General features: G+C 43.1%; 1 long non-coding RNA gene across 1 annotated transcript; it reads right to left on the reverse strand.

The window, feature by feature from the left end:
* Positions 1-376: 376 nt before the first annotated feature.
* LOC310844100 lies at positions 377-9,118 on the reverse strand. The gene is made up of 4 exons (XR_014563928.1): positions 8,968-9,118; positions 5,520-5,731; positions 3,853-4,000; positions 377-681 (listed from the first exon to the last, which is right to left on the reverse strand). It is a non-coding gene; the product is annotated as an uncharacterized lncRNA (long non-coding RNA).
* Positions 9,119-16,641: the final 7,523 nt, after the last annotated feature.

The following is a 16,641-nucleotide window of genomic DNA, read 5'->3' on the forward strand; positions in this document are numbered from 1 at the left end:
TCCTATGAAACGACACCTGGCCCTTTCAGTGTAGACCTTTGAGTGTGCCTCGAGGACTCATTTGTTCTAGACTGCCTATGAGCTTCCTTACTATGCTGTATTCTTATACTTTGATAACTCGTTCTTAATAAATAGCCTCTCAATTTGTGAGAGCTATGCCCTAAACCTGAGATGGAGAACTATTTTCAATGCAAGGGCCATGCGTCCTCATGGACAATCTTGGAGGAAGTTGGATAACATTCAGCCCCTAGGCCTGAGGTTCCCCTAAAAGGCAACATACAAATCCTTTAAATAACTTAACTGTCTTCTCTCCACTAATTGAAAATTCATGAAAACTCCATCCTATTGGAGCAACTCAGCCAGCAACTTCAAAGGCTTCATTATTACAAATCTATTTAGAAAGTAAGAGTACAGACCTGTCTTACCGTTACGGCTTTTCAAATGTGCAGCTACAAAGCATCTTGAAAGTAATAGCTGTTTTCTAATTCAGCTGGAATCAGAAACTGAATTGCTTTGTCTTTGTCCTATTGAGAATAATCTAAATGAGAAATCCATATATTGCCGTTCACACCCAAACACTTTTCTGTTATTAGATCCTGTCCATGACACAGTATTAATGTGATCAATAGAGATGCATGCAAAGATTGCATTGATTCAATATTTGTTCGAAGTTCCATGTCACTGTAAAAAAGCAGATAAACAAAACCTCTTTATTTATTTTTTACAAAAACCTTTCAAGAGCAGTTTTACCAACTGAGCAATATCTGGTTAACATGTGGTACAATTATATTCCTATTTAAAATTTATGTGGATACTTTTCCATTTATTAGATTTTTGTATTTGGTGGAACATAAATTACATGATTGCCTATGATCATTTTGCTGAATTATTCCACAACCCTTAACAAAAAATATGTAGCTGTAATGGCACAAAGTTACCAACATAATCAGTACAACCTGCATAAGGGAAACCCATTTTGCCATTAAAAATGTGGCTTACAGTCCTTTTGTAACTAAGGATGCTTAAGAAACCCAGCCTTTCTGAATTCCAATATGAATTTCTCGTATTTGCAGCTCCTGGACTAATTTGTGAATGGAATGTGGTTTCCTACTAGCTTTTGTACTTCCTGAATGCCTCATTAAAGTTCTTGACTTTTAAAGATCCATCAAAATGCATATATTTCAGAGGACTCTAAATATTGATTTATGCTGTGCTGCAGGGCTGTATATAGCAAAGATGCAGCAATATGCTGGAACTGCACTGTATTTATGAAGAAATGCCTTGAACATATTCTTGCAGGTGAGGACTAAAGCCTTACTTGCAGTCGTAAACCTGTGCCTAGAATCAATAGTTTCAGACTGCAGATGGGGGCTCATATTATTGAATTAATTCTCTCTCTCTCTCTCTCTCCCACACACAGGCACACACACACACACACACACACTCCCTCCCACCCTTCTTACCTTCTTACACATGCCAGGGCAAAGGGAAAATTGGTCCCTTCTCCCTGACTTGCTAGTTTTCTGTGTGCACAATTATTCTTAAAAAAAAAAATTTTTTTGAAAAAAGTTCTGACTAGCAGTCTTTGAAATGAAAATATCTTACTTCCCCACCAATCACTTAAGAGGTTCTGTGGAATATTCTGTCTCACAATCAGAATTATTCAGAATTGTATTACATTTCATTGACTGTGACCATACTTTTTTTAAAAAAAAGCCGCAGATGTTACCAGGAATGTTTGCTTTGCTTCCAGGCACATAGCTTATTATATTCAGTCATTTGTTTGGGGAATTTAATATCCCACTCCTCAGGCAAAGCAACTCAGAGCAACTAAGATAAATTTTAGATAGTAAAACAACAATAATCAATCATAATAATGAAATAGGAGCAGCACCAAACTATAAACGCTTGATTAATATAAGCTTAGAAACTAACAGGAGGTCTCGGGTGAATAAAAATGTAAACAACCACCACCATTTTAGTGCCAGAACCAGGATGAAAACCCATCTGCAATGGACCCAGATAATCAATGTCATCCAAACGTATCTGGAGGAGGAATTTTGAGGATTTTGATCTTTATGAATTCTGAAACAAAATGACCTGGTCTGTACTATGGCTGTGAGGCCCACCTGCCCCGATTCATCTCAGGACCTGCTTCAGCCCTGTTAGGGCTCTATTTGGGGGCCCATTCGCTTGGGATTGCTGGGGGGGGGGGCTTGCCTGGGACCCCAAACCTGAAGCAATATTTGGAAAATAGACGTTTCAGTCATCCTGCTAATTTTCATTGTGAAACTAAAACGGCCACCACTTTCTGTTTTTCCCCACACTCTCCAATCCCATCATTTTGGAGATGGGCTCCCTTGCTTAGACTGCAGTGGGCTAAAAAAGCAAAACACCTCAGAATATCTCCTAAGAGCTTGGTGGGAGGCAGAGGTTGTATTAGGGGCAGATGGCACCCAGGGCAGGGAGGCCTCGCCTTGGAAGGGCGTTGCCTCAGGACGCAGACAAAGTCTATACCTCTTGGACTAATGTGGAAATAAGAATTTAGCTGCCCACCCAATTTTGCAATATGGCGATGCAGTTCTCAGAATATAAAAGCAGACATTTCAGTTTGCATTTTGACAGAAAAAATGAATATTATTGCATTACTATTTTAAATAGTATTTTGAGAATTCTTGTTCTAATATGTGCTGGAAATAGACAGATGTGCAGATCTTTCATCTGGAGTTCCCTAGTAACCCATTTTCCCAGACGGTGTATATTGTGTATGGGCAAGCCTCTCTCCCCACCCCCACCTTACACATGTCACGTGTTACACTGTCATGCAACACTTCATTGCTGGGTGGTATGATTAACAAGTGCAAAGTTGACGAACTGCAGGCCACACTCTTTAATTAATTGTGTCCTCCCTAAAAGAGGGCATGTGTTGCAGTGAGACCTGGAGACTGACCTCCTGGTTGTGGGTGGGTTGATTGGTTAACCACAACACTCGATTGATAGGTCCCTCAATGTTTGGTTCAATCTGGCCAATGGGGCGCAGTCTAAACCGATCGAGGGACCTATATATACCCATGCATATGACCCAGAGCTTCCTCTTTCGACTCGTGCATTCAGAATAACCATCCACCTCTCTCTACTTTTAGGGCATTTGGCAATTGACCTTACTATGCCGTCGTGTGTAGTCTGTCCTTGGGGCAGGGGCATGGCAGGAATTTCCCCACTTGGCTGCTTGGCTGTTGCCATTTGGGTTTCGCCTGCCATGTAGCAAATCATCACAACTTGTAATGTTGCGGATAGGCAACAGGTGATAGTGATGGGAAAACGCTCTCGCCATCCCTATGTGAAGGGTATTCTGTTAAAGGAATCCAGGGACTCTATGGTTTGGTCAACCTCTGAGAGGGGGTTGTGCCCGTGCCTGAGTCCAGGGGGACATTTGGGTGGCGGAGTTAGCCTGTTCCCGGCTTTCTGCTTATTCAGGTGTTCACCCTTGGCTGACCTATGCTGCTGCCCTGGGTCAGTGCTGCCTGCAAAGGTGCAGGGAGCTAGTTGAACCAGAGCCTATGCAACCACTCACTCTCTGTAATCAATAAGGTTGTCTGCCAAAAAAAACAAAAACAAAAATTGGAGTCATGTCTGAATTTATTTAGGGGGGAGGTCTCTGGGTCTGAACACGCAACTGTGTCTACATCATTCAGTCTCTATAACAGAAAGTTCTCACCAGGGCCATCTTTAGCATATGTGCCGCCAGGGTGCAAAGATCTGCCCAGCACCCCCAAATTAACTTTTATTGAACTTTTTTGGGGAGGGGGGAAGCCAAATTTGATGACTTTTTTAAGGGGGAAAATCACTCACCTGTAACAACGATGCAGTAGAAGAAAATTCTTTTGTTTCCTGGCTAATTGGGAAATATTTGACGCTAAGGAGTCTCAAAGCAGCTAACAATCTACTTTCCCGTGAGTGAAGCTGAGAGACTTCAGAGAAGTGTGTGTTAGGAGTCATTCTGCAAAGAAACAGAAAAGATGATTGTAACTTTAAGAACTGTTTCTGTGAGTTCTGGGTGTGGTTTTCTAGGCTGATTAGGTACAGCTGGTGAAGAGTACAAAAGGAGGAGAAGTTGCAGTTCGAATTTGCCTGCAAAAGAGAACACCCACATGTTTTGTGTTTGTAAGGTTGTAAGGTTGTAAATAAAACACTTACTTGAGTATTTTACACCTGCCTCACAGTTCTGTTGTCTGCTGCCAGGAAGATACAGCTCCAATAGTGTGACTAGTCCAAGGTCACCCAGCAACTGCATGTGGAAGAGCGGGGAAGCGAACCCGGTTCACCAGATTACGAGTCCACTGCTCTTAACCACTACACAGAGAGATGGAGGAGGGGGGGCAGGGACTTTCACTACATTGCTTTTCACTGTCGCAGATCGAGATGGACTGGTATACAGTCCAGAATTCGGCGCCCTGCTGCCCCCCACCCTTTGCACCCCCTGGTCCACACATAATGACATATTAGTGACCCGGACACTTTCACTAATGGATGGACTGGCATCTGCATTAGCCTTTGCCTCTAACTCCACATTTGAAGGAAGTGTGCTCTCTATGTCTCTGAAGAGAACCTCAGGAACCTCAGAGGAATAGGGGCCACGGGGCGGTGGGAGGCCATGTACAGCCTTAGCATTTACCTTTCCCCCAGGTAGGTAATTATACGCAACCTATGAGAAGTGCATAGGAGAGCAAAGATAAGTGATTTATTCTGTTGCTATTGGTTATGGTTGTGTACACTGATTTGTACCATACAGAAGGAACTAGATGATATCTCTAAATTTATAATTAAAGTGTTAATTAATTGCAGCTGTTGTACTTTAATATAGTGAATACAATTAACCAAGCTGGAAAAAACAACTTAGCTAAATTATTAATGCCAGGGGCTGAAAGTTTTCCAATTCTCCCCTCTCCAAATTATTCTGTATCATATAGTGACATGTATCACTATTATATTGGGGTTTCAGTATGACTTTGAGAATTGTGTCTTCCTGCTGTCTACATAATAATGTCTGAACTAGGGATGTTGGAGAATTCTAATGGTATGGGAATGGGTGTGGCATTTCATAGAAATGTAGAGTTGGAAGGGACCTTGAGGGTCATCTAGTCCAACACTCTGCAATGCAGGGATCTCACCTAAAGCATCCATGCCACGGTGTGTGCATTCACTCGTTGTCAGGGCCAGATTTACATCACATGAATGTAAATGGCATTTGTTTCCACCAGATTCCCTTCCCCCCAAAAGCTGCAAATATTACATAATAATGTTAACCCTGGAGTGGAGGAGACTTGGGCAGTTGTGGGGAGGTGGGGACCTTCAGTCTCAGCAGCTACTTCATGTGCTCATGAGGCCGGACACTCCTGTGCAGATCCTGCTTTTGCTAGTAAACAGTTAACTCCAACTTGCATAGTGTGATTTACTGCTGGCTTACTCCTGACATTAAACACCAAGACCTACTTTCCAATAAATGCAATGGGTCTTACTTCTCAGCTGGGATACCGCCACACCCCCAGGAGATATGCAAGGCCTTTCTTTATGCCCCTGAGCTGATCAGGTGCATCTGCCATTGAGGCCCAATCCTGCTCCTTCTCATATTGTGTGCTTAGGTCCGATCTTTTCAAAGGTCCACCTTTGTCCCATGCCTCTCTTGGTGTCAATGTTCCTTGTCATCCTTCTTTCTTCCACTGAAAAAGATCTGTGGGGAGAAGGTAATTGATGGACCATTAGCTACTTCACTTACTTTGAAAAGTCAGTTTGCAAACACACAGAGACACAGGAAACACTTCAAATGCAGCGATGTAGAAGGAATAGAATGCAATCCATTAGTTAAACCCAGTTACAGTGATGACAAAAATGTGAAATTCCACCCATAATGGACAGTGAGGCAAATCATGTGTTTGGCAGAAACCAAACAGAAGTGGAATGAAATCAGCTCTGCTTATGGCAATTATATGGTGGAACAGGTATTGCTAAATTCATGCAATTTTAGTCTTTGGCAAGTTGTCTGTGCAACTATGAAACTACTAACATGAGTTTGACCAAACTGTGGGAGGCAGTGGAAGACAGGAGTGACTGGCGTGCTCTGGTCCAGGGGCTCACAAGGGGTCAGACACAAATAAATGACTAAACAACAAAAGCAACAGCAAACTGTGCAATTGCTGCCATATTTACTGTGGCCTGTTGTTTTTCATGTCATTAGGCAAACTTCTGGCAAGGGAAAAAGGAGAAAAATATTAATACTTTCCAATTTGTCTCTGCTCTTTTGGAATACATACTTCCAGAGCTTGGATGAGTTCTAAGTACAAAGACTTCAGGCTGTGTGGGACATCTCATTAAGCCTATTATCTTTTGCATATATTTTTTGCAAAGCCTGCAAGTTAATTTTTCCCTTAGCAAATATGTTTCCCCCTATTTATTTACTCAGGATATTATAAGCTCACCTTAAGGCTCGAGAAATGAAGTGCATTTGAATTTCACTGTGGAAATTCAGAATTTTGATGAGATTAGTTGATTCTTATTTGCAATTTGACACTTATTATTCATTAGCAAATTATTTTAGAGGGGGCAGTGGTATATGAATATTATTGGAAGTTCGTAAACATAATGCCATGACACATATACACCCAAAGCAGTTTAGAATATAATTCCTGAGGGGGTTTACCAAGTTAGTATGGTACAACAAAAACAACATACAAGATAAACTGTTGCCCCAATCCCAGGATAAGAAGCTTAGTATGTAGAGGATCTTCACTTCTGCCAGCTGACTCCTGGCTCTACCAGGCTCAGTGAAAACCTGAAGAATTCAACCCCGGCTCAGCTGAAAATATTCCTCCATAACTTAGCTGAGTCAAAGTTGGTACAAGTCTCCAAAAAGACCCTTGCCCTCCAACATTCTCCAATGAAAATGGGGTGTTACATCCTATAATGATAATTTTACTATTTATACACAACCCATCTGATTGGGTTGCCCCAGCCACTCTAGGCAGCTTCCAACATATATAAAAATGTAATAGAACATTAAGCATTAAAAAACTTCCCTATACAGGATTGCCTTCAGATGGCTCAGGGGTCGAATAACTCCATACCCTCCAACATTTCTCCAATGAAAATAAGGACATCCTAAGGAAAAGTGGGAGATTCCAAGATCAAATCAGAAACCGGGACAGCTTCTCTAAATCAGGGAAGTCCCTGGAAAATAGGGACACTTGGAGGGTCTGAGGACCAGAGAGTGGGGGGCTTCGGCTGAAGCCTAAGCCCATTCAGTGCAGCTATGTGATCTGGCAGCCCAGCCTAAAAAACAATTTAAAAGCTCCCCACTGCTGAACAGGGTTTGGATCTGGTAACTTCATGCTGGCTTAATTTACACCGACTTGCTTTATCCCAGTTTCTTGTGCATAGGATTGTTCCCTAAATCTGTTAAAATGTAAGGTGCTATATTACTCCCTGTGGTAAAATATATGAACAACTACAGCAATTGGAATCCATACAATACTTTTAAAAAATGCATAACCTGACTTGGTGTGTGTGTGAAGTTATAGATATAGAGATAGAGATAAAATCTTGGTGTGGTTTGGGGCTGGGCATAGGCCAGCCTTACTGTGGTCCTGCAAGATGGGGGGAATAAATAATCAGTACACTGCCTCAACATACAAATTTGTTGGAAAGCTTACATCAGTGATGTATGGGAAGTTATGAGGACATTGTAATGTGGCATATAAGTACCAAATGCAAAAAAAAAAAAAAAGATCCCAGCCAAAATACTAATATTAACATTATTTATGGTAGTATATTCACAAAATAATAATAAATAAATGTCCACATGGTCATTCTTCCCTAAATGTTGCAGCTGTCACCAAAGGATGTGTAATTTGATACAACCCAAAAAACTATTGTATTTCAATCGACTGCTGCCGGGAGACGCCAGGGGCCTTCTGCATGGAAGGCAGACCTTCTTCCCCTAAGCTACAGCCGTTTCCCTATAATACTGAGACCAAGTCTCTTTGAAAGACAGGCTCAAGTTAAAACAGATTTTATTGAACTTGCTGCTCAAATGCATGGTGAAAGTGACAGGGTAGTTGTTATGCAGGTATCAGAAAGGATGAGCATAACAAACATTCCTTTGTCCTCCAAATCTATGATATTATGTATGCTACAGGGATCAATATCAGCCTCTCTGACAGAATTCTCTTATTAAAAGCACATGTGCAGTCCAAATTTTTGCATGTTTACTAAGAAGTAGGGTATGGGTGGGGTTAACGCTCAATAATATTACTATTCCTGTTTTCCCATGAATGTTCATCTTTGTTTTGTTTTGGAGTTGTTTTTTTAATTAAACCTTTTAAAAAATTGTTTTGAATTCTAAGGCTAGGCACAGTACTGAGAGGAAAGGAAAGGCTCCCATGCTAAGACCTGGCAAACCGCGGTTACTGCCTAGGCCTGGAAGCTTCACTGGGATCCTGAGTGCTCCTGAAGTATTACCTCTAATAGGGGAACAAATTCTCATTTACCTCACTGCCAGCAAAGCCATCTGTTCCTCCAGACAAGTATTCTTTAAAGAAATCCATCTTGGTTATACCTATGCAAGGATCCATTTTGTAAAACTGATGACCTCAATATGTAGTCAAAAACTGTGTGAGAGAAATTCTATGGAACCATTTACTTGCCTCGTCAATCTGATCGCCTGCTGGGAATGAAAAACTTGGGATTTATTCAAGGCATGGCCTCCTGTACTTTGAGGTGATATAGTCTCGGCACTATAGAAACAGTGCGCTCAATGCGCAGCAGTGAGGAAATGTCTTATCCTCTTCAAGATTTGTCTGTCCAGATTATTAGTACTGACAGGCTGTAAAGGAAATGTGCCCTGCTCTTCAGCAAAAATGGGGGTGCTTTTGAGGTGGCCTGGCATCTCCTAGAGAGAAGACTTGAACTTACCATCAGGACCCCAAAAGGAGAGAAGTTCTTTGCTTACAAAGAGATTCCAGATTCCACCACCTCTTACTTAGACCGATAACAATGCTATTGTTGAAATCTCTAAAAGCTGGACTAGTGTTAACAAAAATTGCTCTGGCAGCTAGCGAGAAAATGCCAGAGTTAGAATCCTTTGCAGCTGGGAGGGGCAAAGAGGTGTGATGCCACAATGCCACACATCCAATAACAGTGGGGAGGGGGAGGAAGCAGCAGGCTATATAAGCCTCTGTGCCTCCCCTCTGGTCTCTTTGGCTGCAGGGGAGTCAGACTGAGCAGCCAATCTGCTGCTGCGTGTGCAAGGAAGAGGTTTCTTTTTGGCAGACCTTGCGGCTTACTGTGTTTTGTTTGGTTTTCCATGATCTTTGCAGCCTTGCTGGCTCTTGTTGCTTTCCTTATCCTTATCCTTTTCTCTCTTTCTTTTTTGGGGGGCAGGACTATGGGGCCAGTCTTTGCAGCCTGGCAGCCTCCCAGTCTGGGCTTTGAGGTCCTTTCAGCCTTCTTGATAGTCTTGGTAGTCTTATGATTTTGACTGATCTCTCCCTGAGTCATGTTTCTACTTTGGTCGGAGCTGCTTTCATTTGGGCTTGGCAGCATTGTGGCTTGGTGGCTGTTCCCTTTGCCACACATGTCCAAGGTCTTGGCTCTGCCTTAGCAGGTTTGGCACTGCCTTGCAGACTTGTTGCAATGCCCATTTGCCCCTCACCACAGGGTTAAGAGCTGTTGATTTTTTTGCTTTGCTTTTCAGCTGCGCTTATGGTTGCCTGTTCTACCCCACTGACTGTTTTTGCCCCACTTGCTGACTTTGCTCATTGATTTGGATCACGGCTGGTTAGTTGCCCATTGCAGATCACTTAACATGCAGGTTACCAGGGGCTGGTTGGCCTCCTGTGGGTCACTTGACTCTGGGTTGCAGTGAACTAACGTTTTCAGGAAGGGACTTTAAGGAACCGCGGAAAATAGTAGTGGTGATGAGACACAAAGTAACTATGTCTTATTAATAAAACAAAAAATGGCAAATCAGTTGCTGAAGCAAGAGCACAGAGCTGAGTAGAGTAGAAAATCAGAGGAGGAGGAGGAGTGATGGACATGGAAATGGAAGAAAGTGAACCGAGAATACATTAATGAGAGGAGGCTAAGAAATATCCAAATTGCAGGAGCAACGTATTCTGCAGGCACTCAGGAAGAGCAAGAAAGAAGGTCATAAAGGAAGTGATAAAACAACAACAACAACAAATGCCAGAAGACTCAGTAAATGCCGGATATAAGCTTTAAGGAGGAAGGAGGGTGGAATCAGAGGTCTTAAGGGCACAGGAGATTCTGTGGACAAGGGAATGTCTAGAGGGTTCAGACATGTGGACTAGGAAGTCTAGGCCACGGGATATAAGTTAGAGGCTTCTGTTGTATGTAATACTAAACTAGGAATTAGCATTATGTGAACAAGTCTCAGGCTCAAGGGATCTCATTCAACATGACTGCAAGGAGTGAACTTGAAGTTTTTGCTTCCCTTTTCAGTAAGCATCTGATTAGTGTTATATTCAGTTAGCCACAGTTTAGCATTAAATGGCTTTGTTACAGTTAAATTGTGGTTTATCTTAACCTCAGTTTATTGAAACAAGCCATTTCATAAACTACTGCTTGAAGTTTGCTGGTTATAATTAATTATGGCTAAGGGAAAAAATCCAGGTTTAGCTATAACAATAAAAAGCAATTATAATTAGTTTCCAATTTCCTCACAACTTTGCCAGAGGAAAAGGGGCAAGGGGAGCTCATGTAATCTAGAGTCTCTTTCACATAGCACTGAACTGCAGTTTAGTGTTACATATGGATGAGGGGACGTGGGGAAAACCTCAGCGCCTAGGACTTGCCAATCGCATGGTCGGCGGTTCGAATCCCCGTGGTGGAGTGAGCTCCCGTCGTTCAGTCCCAGCTCCTGCCCACCTAGCAGTTCAAAAGCACAATTAAGTGCAAGTAGATAAATAGGTACCGCTTTCTAGCGGGAAGGTAAATGGCGTTCCGTGTGCTGCTCTGGTGCCGGTTCGCCGGAGCAGCTTCGTCACGCTGGCCACGTGACCCGGAAGTGTCTGCGGACAGCACTGGCTCCCGGCCTCTAGAGTGAGATGAGCGCACAACCCTAGAGTCTGTCAAGACTGGCCCATACGGGCAGGGGTACCTTTACCTTTTATGGATGAGGTCATAGAGTCCACCCTTTTAAGAGAAGAGGTTAGAAGAGGAATTCTATCATGTCTGGCTTCCACTGTCACTTCAGCATTATGGCTTCAAGGAGCTGTTGAGGGCTGAGAAGCAGAAGGGGCTGAATTTCACATATAGATTTAACAAAGAAACTAAACCTTTGATTACAGGCTTCTAATATGAGAATGAGTGCTTCTGCCATTTAAAAAAATCATTCTCAAGGAAAAGGATCTGTTCTGAAAGGCTGTCATGTCACGTAGTTCTGCTGTGCATACCATTCTTCCTTAAGCACAGCTCTTCATCTGGTAGAAAAAAGGGACCATTCTCTCTTATGTCTTAAAAATCAAGATTTGCTTTGAATCTCACTTCTCCTCCATGCATGACTCACTGACAACTCACTGCCTTGTTCTCTGCTTCCTACTGCCATGTGTTGCTTCATTCATGGAACCAGCTATCAGGAGTAATCTTCCAGATGAAGGAAATCAGCAATTGTTTCAAGCTGCAGGTGCAATGATAGAAAAGATCTCATTCACTCCTGCAGGTATATGAGTTATTCATCCAAAAATAGCCATTGTCTTCTCTTGTGCAGCATAAGTGAGACTTGGTTCAGATGCTCAGAGTCCTGCATATGAATACCCAGGCTACAGTAAATCTGGTTTTTAAGAGGCCATGGGATTCTCTTCAACTTTGCTGCAAGAAACCAAGTGCCGCACCAGAAGGCAGTGAGAGAGAACCCTTTTCAAATTTCTATCTTTCTGCTTTTTAAATTTAGTCTGATGAAAACTAAACAATATAAACATGGAATTAAACAAAAATAAAAAGACAGCATCTAACCACTAAAACAGTTCAGTGGTGAACTTGAAAAAGCTAGTTTTACACTCCTCCCTTTGAGTGCTTATGCTCCACATGCAAGGTGCTACCATGAAAGAAGGCCCCATCTCACCTCACTGCCCAGGGGGCCACAGCCACAGATGGAACCATGAAAAGGGTCTGGGCAGCAGATATGGGGAGATTCACTGCTTCACAGAATTGAGTCCTATGTCATTCAGGGCTTTATACATTATAGTCAACACTAGCAATTGGGCCCACTAGTAAATAGGCAGCCGCATGGAGTCATATCTCACCAGAAAGGAACATATTCTTATGTGGGAACAAGATGCTGTTATATTTTCCCTGTAACTTGGCTTCTCACAGTGAGGGAACCGCTAGAAGGCCCTCAGAAGAGGACCTTAGTGTCCGGGCAGAACGATGGGGGTGTATATTGGACCAAGGTATATTGGACCAAGGCCGTTTAAGGGCTTTAAAGGTCAGCACCAACATTTTGAATTGTGCTCGGAAATCAAACATGACATGGTAGTGTGTAGAGACAAAGCATGAGTCTTTCTCTCCCACAGGTTCTGGAGATTGTCTGAAGCAGCCTCAACAAGGCAACCCTTATAAAACTTCCAGGACTTTTAAAATAAGGGGTCCACCATTCTTTCAGTCCTTATTTCTTCTGCACTGTCTGAAGTGGACTGAGCAGCTTGGGGGCAAGTGCAGTGTTTTTGATTCCATGCTTCTCCTGGTAACAGTGCAAATCCACAGGCATGGGGGGGGCAGTTATGTGCATCCTTCCCACTTCAATGTCACATCTCCTGCAGATCTGAACTAAACCATTATGGGAGCAAGCTATCTCATGGATTCTCACTTTCTTATTGTACTATCAGAGTGGTGTGGGAAGAAGACCTTGGAAGTGGCCCTTAGAGCTTGGGTACACATTACCTTTCCTCAGTGTTAAACATTGACACAATTCACCTTTGGTTTGAGGCATTTGGAGCAGTGGCTTAGCTACATGCCCCAGCACCCAGAGGGGTGAACATGCAGGGGCGTGGCTGGCGTGTGGCCCGCCACCTGCAGGAGGTGTGGTGTGCATTCCGGGGGTGCGCGGCAGGCGGCACACATCCCAAGGGGGCGGCTGTGATGTCACCCCCCCGATGGCACCGGGGGTGGGCCGCTTCCCCTGCCCCACCTTTGTTTGCCAGTGATTTGGAGGTATCAGAACCAGTGGTTTGAAGCCCCTGGTGGTTGTGCTTGGTGTGAAGGCTGCTGCCCTTCCTCTGTGCTGTGAAGCAGACAAGATGAGATCCAGGTTTCTACCAACATGACAAATCTGCAAAATGTGAGCTTAAATGTACAAGCCACCCAAGAGATTTTTTTTCAGCAAAGAACAGAGAGCTAGCTGTCACTCCTTCCTTGTACGTTTTGTCTCTTAGAAACTGGAATGAACCACCTTCTCACTGTTACTCTATTTTCCCATTAGGGTTGACAACTCAATTTTATATGTGAACATCCACAGGACATTGTGCTGTTCACTCCAAACAGTTCCAGCAAATCAATGCTGACCGTTCTGTGCTATCTGACATAAAACATCAGAGGTATTAAGAACGGTTGCTATGCTAGTGATTAACTCAAACAATAGCTGAGCAAATAAGGCCCAGGTAACCTAGATCTGCCACCTATACATTTTAGCTGCCAATATATGGCCTCATTTTTGTATTTCAATAGGATACCAGTGTAACTACCAGTGGATTTATTGAATTGCTTAGTGAATGAAGCTGTTTTCTCTGCTAATGTCAATGACAGTGATATTAATGTTGGCATTCACATCATTCATAGCTGTCAACCTTCCCTTTTTTGGTGGGAAATTCCCTTATTGCAGCACCTTTTCCCGCTGCTTCCCACTGCTATCCCAGATTGTTAGATATCCCATAGACTGTCCCCGGGACAGGTGAGGCTGCTGATCCCTTATTTTGAGGCTCCCGGGATAGGTGAGGCTGCTGAGCCCTTATTTTCGAGGCTGCTGATCCCTTATTTTCAAATCTGAAAGTTGACAGCTATGGCATCATTTCCTGGTCCAGACTTAAAGAGTAGGAAATGAAAGCTTGGATGAGTTGTGGGGGTCTTCTATAAGGCCTCAGAGTAATCTCTTATAATTTGAACACTAAGTAAACATTAAATTATCCTAGGAAGAGTGGAACTGAACATTTCTGTTTTTTAAAGTTTTGATATTCCATTCTGTTCAAATTCCTGACTGATATGGATTCTGCAGTTCATTCTTCCATAACCCACTCTTCCATTGTACAGAGAAGCATGGTGTGTCTCTACCACTCTATAAATGATCCATGGCCTTTGCATGTCAACCCCCCCCCATCCCTCTGGGCATCCACAGTAAGGCCTGGCATGCCCTGGAGATAGTGGCCATTTCAACGGACTGGGCTGAATCCCAGGTTCATTCTAGAAATGTTTCTACCATTCCAGTCTATATATCAGGGGTCGGCAACCCGCGGCTCCGGAGCCGCATGTGGCTCTTTTACACCTTTGCTGCAGCTCCGGGGCGGATACTAGCGAGGGGAGGAGGCGCATTGTGCGCCCCGACACTCCCCACTGTGGCAGGCGCCGTACTGGCTGTGACGCCGCATGGTGGCGATGCGTGCGTTAGTCACACACCGTCCCGCCCGCTGTCAGATCGGAGGGCAGCGGCGCGCATGCAATGGTTTTGCGGCTCCCACTTTTTTTTCTTCGGAAACGGGTCCAAGTGGATCTTTTTGTCTTAAAGGTTGCAGACCCCTGGTCTATATAGTCAGGAATTTGTACTCTTCTGACTGGCCTATCACTACAACTTTTCCTCACTCCTATGTAAACGTCAGTAGATGTATGTGAGCTAATGCAATTAAATGCTGCAACCTGAAATGCTTATTAAATTTTCAGGTATACCTGCATTAGTGATGGGCCATTTTCCCTTCCGCTGAGTTATTTGATATGATGGCCTAGCTCTTCTTTCCCTCTTCTAGTCACATACCAATGAAACTGCCATTGTGTTGCAAACCTTTCATCCTTGTATGTTCCACAAAATCTTTGTGGCAATAGTAACAGCAGATAAATTGTGACAGCCATCTCCCAGCCACCCTGGGTCCTATGCCATCTGAGGAGAGAGTTTTCCCAGCTAACACAAAGTGTATCCCTCAGCTCAGTCAGCTCTCTTCCATTTCACACAAAAGTCCAAAAGGGGTTCCCAATTAATAACATTGATAAATGTCAGTGATGCGCCAAATCTTCCTGAAGCGACACATGTGGGAGACGTTGCCCAAGACTCATAAAGCAGCATGCTCAGCTCACAAACCTGGTAGACCTTCATCTTCGTATTGGTCGTTCCCATCCAATTCTCCCATATCCTCTTGGAGAGGCAAGACAGCACCATAGCTGCCTTGCTAATACGCTTGTCCAGCTCAGCGTTGATGGAAAGGTTGCTGGTTATGATGGAGCCCAAGTAGACAAAATCTTATCAAACAGCTTCCAAATTTGCCTGGGGTCTCCCTGAAGCCTCTTAAGGTGATGTGGCATTATAGTTTGTAGGCACAAGGATGTAAAAAAATAATCTGAGACCAAACAGGGTTATGAGGCCGGGGGCCAGCGCTGTCCGGAGACACTTCCGGGTCACGTGGCCAGCGTGTCGAAGCTGCTCTGGCGAGCCAGAGGAAATCCTGTAGCCCCTTAGTCAAGAGTTGTGGCATCTCAACCACACTTAATGTTCAGTATTTCAGCCTCAGTGTTTGCGAGGTTTCCAAGTTAACCCTATGAACTCTATAACCAAACTTGATTCTGGCCACACATACACAGGCACATAGAGACAGATACGCACATACATTGATGCACATGGCATGGGCCAATAAATTATCCCATTATTATTTTTTATTTTCCGCACTTTAATAGATAATGTATGGTCTGAAATAATGTCTTTCTTGAGCTTTATTTGAATTTCAGAAGGGGGAGGTTTCCAATGAGCCATGCATGTAAAAATAACCAACGTACAAGTTTATCAAAATACATTTGTGTACCTTCAAAATGAGCACACCACAGCATCGATCGTTTAATGAAAAAATGCAAAATGGAAGTTTTCGCCAAAGATCATATTAATTTGCTAGTTTCTTGTTCAGAACGAGAATGCTTGTGTGAACTTTAAAAATCAATGCAGCCATATATAAGGAAAAATCAATGCCACGCGTCAGGGTGCATACATTATAGCTAAGATTATTGTGGAAGTCCTGTTTGCTGCATCTGAAGTATGCTGACTTTTATTTAAAACATTGCACAATCTAAGGCAGCATCACTGCATAAAATATTAATGCTATATTTAACTATAGTTCAGCCTTAGAAACAAGCCCACGATTGTGATGTTTCCTGATAAATTCTGAGCAGCATTATTTTTAACTGCCCACCATCTATATTGATTTACATGCTAAAGTACAATATAGTAATGAAGACAGTAATTTGGATAGAGTATAACATATAAGTCTTTAAAATAAAAATCATACACAAATGCTTTATTGGTGACTACAGTCCATTTGTTGGTTCTTACTTCATCCTGTGTTGACAAAACTAGAACGGCTTCTGTAGCCCAGTTGCACTGAG

This window comes from Podarcis gaigeae, assembly GCF_964106915.1.
Source record: "Podarcis gaigeae genome assembly, chromosome: 4".
Taxonomy (NCBI): Eukaryota; Metazoa; Chordata; class Lepidosauria; order Squamata; family Lacertidae; genus Podarcis; species Podarcis gaigeae.